Raw genomic sequence first — 7284 nt, 5'->3', positions numbered from 1 at the left:
AATTAGTCTCTTATTTTACATGATGGCACGAACTGAATTATTTTATCCATGTATGTTACAGAAAAAACATTTTGATTAGCTGCCTCCCTTGTTGCCTCAATCCAAGGACTCAATCATTGCCTAAATTTAGCTGCCGATATCATTTTTTACATACAAGACAGTCAGGAGAATCTGAACATAGTTTTCCTAGAATATTGTCTCATATTTAAATAATTAGACTAGATTTTTAAAAATAATGCTATGTTTATAACAGAAATACTTTCATAAATAGCAGAAATTTGTCCACCAGTTTTCCTTTGGATCATTAAAATATAGATTGGTGTTTTCTGCAATTACTGAGAGATAGATATCTTGCTTTAACTTGTAGTTTGTATCAATACTTTGTTTCATATGCACAAATGCCTTAAATTTATGGCAAGTTTAACAGATAATGGAGCTTTATGTGTTCTGGGCAAAAATATTTTGGTCTTCCTTGCATTCACAAAAGAAATTAAAACAATATAAAATATATAAATTCATATGTTTAACCCACTCACTCAAAATATGTTTTACATTAGTACTGTCACCAAAAATCAATAATCTTGGTCTAAAAAAACTCAAATACCCCAGATTTGAAATAGGAACACTTTATTTCATAATAAGAAGGGAAATTGTCTGATTCTATTATATACCTAAATCCTTTTGTGTTAATAACTATATATATTATGATTTATGAATGCACAGAGGAAAATATGTTGGTATAAAATATTTTTCTTGGAAAGTAAAAATCACAAAGGCAAAGTACCATTCTTATCACATCAAGGGTACCTGCTCTTAGCATAGCATGACATTACTTTTGATGTTAACCTTGACCATGTGGTTGAGGTAGTCTTTGACTACCAAAACCCCATACCCCAGTCTAATCATGAGGAAAAGCACCCATCAAAACCAAACTGAGGGAATATTCCACAAGATTTCTGACAAAAACATCTTAAAATTGTCAGGTTATCAAAATAAGAACTGTTTGAGAAACTTTTATTGCCTTGAAAAGCCTAATAAAACATCATGAGTAAATGTATTGTAGTGTTCTAGATGGAATCCTGAAAAGGAGGCATTAGGTAAAAAATAAGGAAATCTGAATAAAACATGGACTTTTGCTAATAATAATGTATCAATATTGGCTCATTAGTTATGACAATATACCATATACTGTAAGATGTTAACAATAGAGGAAACTTGGTGTGGAATACTTAGGAACTCTCTTTTCAACTTTTTTTAAAATCTAAAAGTATTCTAAAATAAAAAGTTTATTTTAGAAAAACCAACCAAGAACTAAAATTTAAAAAAAGTGGAAAATCTGAAACCTCATAGAAAAGAGGTATAAGATCTCATTCCTACTTAGTCAGCATTCTTTGTGTTTTGGGTCAGGTGTATCATAGAAGAAAAGTCTAAAAATATTTATAATTTATAGCAATGAGGTCTTTTTAAAATGGTTGATCCTATTGGGCACAATGCATATGTATGTCACTTAGGCACTATTAGTTACACAGAAATTACACGTGGAGAACAAATTTCTCCACGTGTTCTGAAGTTGATCCTGAGTAATCTAATTTGATAATCAGAAGAAAATGAAATTTCTCTTGACATAGTCCCTCCTTTTTATAGTGCTGTGTGACAGGACTTACTTGTAAGGAGGAAAAAGGGCAACAGCTGAGGATTCATGTTCTGGGTGACAGCTGACATACTCTGTGTCTGGATCTTCCAAGTATTCCTCATACTTAACTGTACCATTTGCTGTGTAAGTATTTTTAGATACAAAATTTCAGGGAATGGCAAAAAGAAAAAAATTCACTACTAAAATTGGTCTACTATAGTTTATCTCTAATCTGTTATGTTTCTTTTGCCACATAGCCAAGCTTTAATATTTATTAATCTGTTTCTTGTATGATGGTATAGGATTTAGGTTCTTTTGGCTAAGATATAAAATAATTATTTTCTATTTGGAAGTGTTGGGCCTGGGAAATGAGTACAACCAGTATTTCTCCTGCATTTCACTGACCAGGCAACCACAGACATTTACTCGTTCCACACATATTTCTCACCTATTATATTCTAGGCATTAGAATTAGTGATTGAACAAGATGAATTTTGTTCTTGTTTTCTTAGAAAACAGATATTTGAAAGAGGATATAAACTGGGAATATGCAAACATGGGAGCTGGAAAAATTGACTTGTAGACATCAGCAAAGGCCTCCTTGAGGAAGGGATAATTGGATTGGAAACCACAGGAAGAGAGGAGTTTATAGATGAAGAGAGAAGGGAAGAGAATTCAAAGCAAAAACAGCAGCAGTGTACAAGGTACCTTATAGTATTAAGGAGATGTTAAACCAAATTAGAAACAAAATGTAAAAGACTATAAAATTACAAAGTAGATAAAAAATGGCTGCATCAATTGTTCTTCCTGCCACCTCACAAAAAGATTGATCTCTCTCTTTATATATAAAATTAAAAAAATTCATCTTTTGTGTCTGCAAACTATAGTACAAATGCCATCTACCCAGAGGTCTGGAATAGCAAGTAGGTGACAGCTATTGAGAGAATAAAGTACATAATGAAATTTATCTGCTTTTATAATACTTTTATGAAGAAGGAGGAGTTAGGAAATATTGCCACTTTGTAATGAAAACACTGAAGAGGAACATTGATCAGAAATTCAATGTGTATTTGTTGCTTCCTATCAATCACTTTGCCAAAGTTGAAATTTTTGTGTGCTCTGTACAAGAATAATTTCTTAAAAACAAAGACACTTTATATTTTCTCAAATATTGGAACAATTAAAAGTGTTTAATAAAGTCTTGTTGAATTAGAATTGAATTTATTGTCATAAGGCCTTTATACATTCCTGAAGAAAAGGGATTGTTGGGTAATTAAGTACTTGGCACAATAATTGCAAACATTTGAAGTTTGTAGTATGAAATGTAATTTTCATTTTTATGAATTTTTTTGATATAATGAGGTATTATATTAAGTTTAAAAGCTTATATTAATCCCCTGTGGCATAGAAAGAAATAAGAATTAATTTAAGTGTGTGGATTAACGCGTGTGTGCATGCTTGTGTTAAAAGTTATTTCCGAGTGGTAGGATTATGAGTTAATTTTATTTGCTAATCTATATTTTTATTTTTCTTCTCTGACTACACTTTGCTTATACAATAAATAAATAATAAAATAAAAAGTTAAAATCCCAACAGTAAAGATTAGATATAAGCACAACCATATGTAAAAGCCAACTTGTTAAACTTTCAATTAAGACTCAGGATTTTTTCCCCTTACATTTACATAAATCACTTCACATGTGTATGACAACTACTTGAAAACCTTCCAATAGTGAGCCCTTGAAGTAAGTGGCTTTCACACTATTTAACGGCACCACAGTTCCTCCTCCAGATTTTGGCCCTAAGTTGACACATCCATTATGCCCAATACTTTGCTTACCAAAGTTCTTCTGTCATCTAAGGTTTACTTCCTCCCCTGAGCTGCCTACAAATCACAATCCCTATTTTGCGGATGAGATCTGTATAGAAACCACATTTTCTTACTAACTTTTTCCCTTTTAACAAATTGAGTAAAAAGTAGAGTTCATGGTTCTGAATCTCCCAAGCCCTAATAAGTAGCATTTATTAAACTACACATTTTTCCAATTTCAACTTGCCTCATCAAGAATCAGACTGCATTTGTGATTGATTCAGAGAATAATTATGGAGTTCATAAAGCCCGACCTCAAAGCAAAAGCAAATAGTAGGTGGTTGAATTATTCTTCTATTGGAATATTGATTTAGTGAGATCTGGTTTACTTCTATCTAGCTGTATGACTACTGACAATTATGTTTGCTTCAGAGAAGCTTTAATACAAAATTAGAGGAATGGATAGGGTAAGATCCAGCGTCTCATTTTTACTGCAAAGTTCTATGATTTTTACTTTTTGAAAAGTATATTATTAGCGGCCATCTGTTGAGGGTTAACATACTCCATCTCCTTTAATCCCCACAACAATTCTGAAGTGGGTATTATCATTTCCACTTTATGGATAAAAAGACTCAGAGGTAAAGCTACATGCTAGTTACCCACAGTAAAAGTGCTAAAAACAAGCCAACCATGGTGTGTACACCTGAGGTCCCAGCCACTTGAAGGGAGGCTGAGGCAAGAGGATTGCTTGAGCCCAGGAGTTGGAAGCGGCACTGAGCCATGATTATGCCACTGCATTCTAGCCTGGACAACAGAGTGAGAACCTGTCTCAAAAAAACAAACAAAAGCACCTGTGAAACAACAACAAAAAAAGTGTCAAAAAACAGAAGGAGAACCCAGTTTTAATGAAATCCAAACCCAATTGCTTCCTAATGACTATGGGAAGGATAATGACGTGAAAAACAAGAAGGATCGCACCTCAGCTATTCAGTTGTAGTAGAATTAAATTTTACCTTGTTAAAAAAAGATCCAATTGAAGGTTATGTTTCAGAAGTGGAGGGCCTCAAAGAAGCAAAAGAATTACTGGAATGTTAGCAATGCCAATGGCAGGAAGATCTTGGGTGTACTGGAAATCACAAATTGGAAGACTGCACAATAACTAAGTGATCATGAGCCTAGCACTTATCTGAGAAATTTTGTATACATATGTCGTTTTTCATTAATAGAATCATCACGTTTGGAACTTACAAGATGAATCCTGACAATGGCCAACAAGGCCAGATTTGATCTAGTCCCCCACCTGTCTCCCTGAACTGTCAGAGTTCTCTCCACTTCGTTGGTCATATTCTGGCCATTCTGACCTTCTCTCCTCAGGGCGTGATGTTGCTGTACCATTTTCTCAGAAGACATTTTCTGTATATTCTTTCATAGCTACTACCTAAGATCATTTCTAATTTAATCCAAATGTTACCTTCTCTAAAAGACCTAACCAAATCATTCTATATTAATTAACCCCTACTCCAGTTATTAATTAGCCCAACATCTGTTTTTGTTATTCTCATGGACTTTATAATTTTTAATTAATTTTTTTCTAATATATTTAGGAAGTGAGCTTTATTAGATGAGGGGCTCATCTCTCTGGTTCTCTGTGAATCCCCAGCTCCCAACTCATAGTCAGCTCAAAACAATTTTTTAATGGAGTGGATGAATAAATGAAGAAAAGAATGTTATGGATTTTGGTGTTGCCAGATATAATTAAATGATTCAAGACAGTTTGGAGCCCCAAAATCTGAGCAAGAGAAAGAATTTGAATATTTGAATAGCTAGAAGAGAAGAATGAGGATGATCAAAATTGACTATTAGAACCCATTCTGAAAAGTTAACAGCTTTGGGAGTATTTAGTTGAAGAAAGAAAAAAGATGGCTTAAAATCAATTTTAATTATGTAAAATGTCACTATTAAGCGAATAGTCATCAGCTGTTCTTTATATGAGACTAACAGGGATGAGTGAGTGAATTTTTAGTTAAAAATAAACAGCTTTCTAACTGGGGATTATGAGGTACTCCAAAAGTGTAACTGTTTCCTTTTAAGAATAGATGGGTGTTTAAGTGCAAGCTTATAAAGGACTGGGACTGGATAATAAAGATGATTTTTTTAAATGTTTACACTCCTCTCATCACTAAGTTTTTAACTAGTATTGTTTCTTTAACACTTAACAAATCCAATCCTTGTGTAAGTGAAGACTGGTATTTTTTCTTCTTTTGGTCTCAGAGTTACCTTGCTAGAGGTCATGACATATCCAGGGCCAAGCTGGAACCAGTGCTCAGGAATCTTGTTATATGAAGGAGATAGTAAGTCATAAAAATTGAGTCAGCGTGATTCTTTACATGGTTAACATGCTGCTTCCCTTGGAGGGGGTGTAGGGTTTCTCAAGGAAGGGCATTTATAGTGATTAAAATTGCTCAGAGATTGCTTCATTGGGTAATTCTGATGCTGTAGTATGTGATTCTGGCAAGAATGGGGGAGTATGAAAGGGACAGAAAATCCCAGATGATGTTAAGGAAGAGCACATGATGCAGAGACTACCTCAAGAAAAGGGGCGGTGGCAGTAAGAAAACAGTAATCAAATGGTCAGACTATTGATCAGAAATCCTTCTTGATTACTTCCTGAGAAGGAGTTGAGAGTATAAATGTCTAAGGGCAATGACTGCCCGTTAACTCACCATTATTCTACAGTATTTCTCAGAGTTCCAAGAACAAATTGGCAAAAGAGATTTTGATAGCTGATATCTTTCTGGGAGATAAAATGAAAAGCACCGTCCACGACAAAAAGGTCAAGAATAAATACTCAATATGTGCATATCTTAAAAGCCAACAATTTCACTCATAGGCATATGCCCCACACAAATGCGTGTGTATGTGCATAAAGATGTACATGGGCTGGGTGTGGTGGCTCATGCCTGCAATCCCAACACTGGGGGGCCAAGGAGGGTGGATCACTTGAGATCAGGAGTTCAAGACCAGCCTGGTCAACATGGTGAAACCCTGTCTGTACAAAAAATACAAAAATTTAGCCAGGTGTAGTGGTTGGCATATATAATCCCAGCTACTTGGGAGGCTGAGGCAGGAGACTTGCTTGAACCCAGAAGGCAGAGGTTGCAGTGAGCTGAGATTACACCATTGCACTCCAGCCTGGGCAACAAGACCAAGACTCCATCTCCAAAAAAAAGAAAAAAAAAGAAAGCACATAAACATCCTTAGCAATAATATTCATAAGTGTACGAAACTGGAAACCCAAATGCCCATTAACAGTAATATGGATAAAATACCACATATTTGCATAATGGAACACTAAATAGCAATAAGAATGAACTAACTACAGGTACATGTAATACAATGGATTAGTCTCACACAGTGTTGCATTATGGTTCTATTTATTTAAAGTTCAAAACCAAGACAAACTAACTGAAGGTATTTGAAGACAGGATGGTAGTGGAGAGGAGGGTGGGAAGGAGCTGGTGGTTATATGAATTTGTTCACTTTGTGATAATTTATCAAGTTGTACTCTTAAGATTTCTGCATTTTTCCAAAATGTATGTTATGCTTTAATACAAAGTTTGATAGGGAGAAGAAATAATACTGCCCTCCAAAGTAAAATGAATGACTTGGGTGGGATAAAAAAGACAGAGGGGACCCTGTGTCAAGCCTGTCTTAGGGGCTTCAGACAGCATGAGTCTGGCTGTCTCCATTTTGAAGATGGGCAACAACTGCAGGGACAAGAATAGCTCGTGGCTGACAGCGCATTTGCTTCTACTTGTCCTGGGCAAGGTTTTCTAATTCG

This window comes from Saimiri boliviensis, chromosome 5 (genome assembly GCF_048565385.1).
Source record: "Saimiri boliviensis isolate mSaiBol1 chromosome 5, mSaiBol1.pri, whole genome shotgun sequence".
In the NCBI taxonomy this organism is placed as follows: domain Eukaryota; kingdom Metazoa; phylum Chordata; class Mammalia; order Primates; family Cebidae; genus Saimiri; species Saimiri boliviensis.
Note: the sequence above shows the minus strand (reverse complement) of the source record.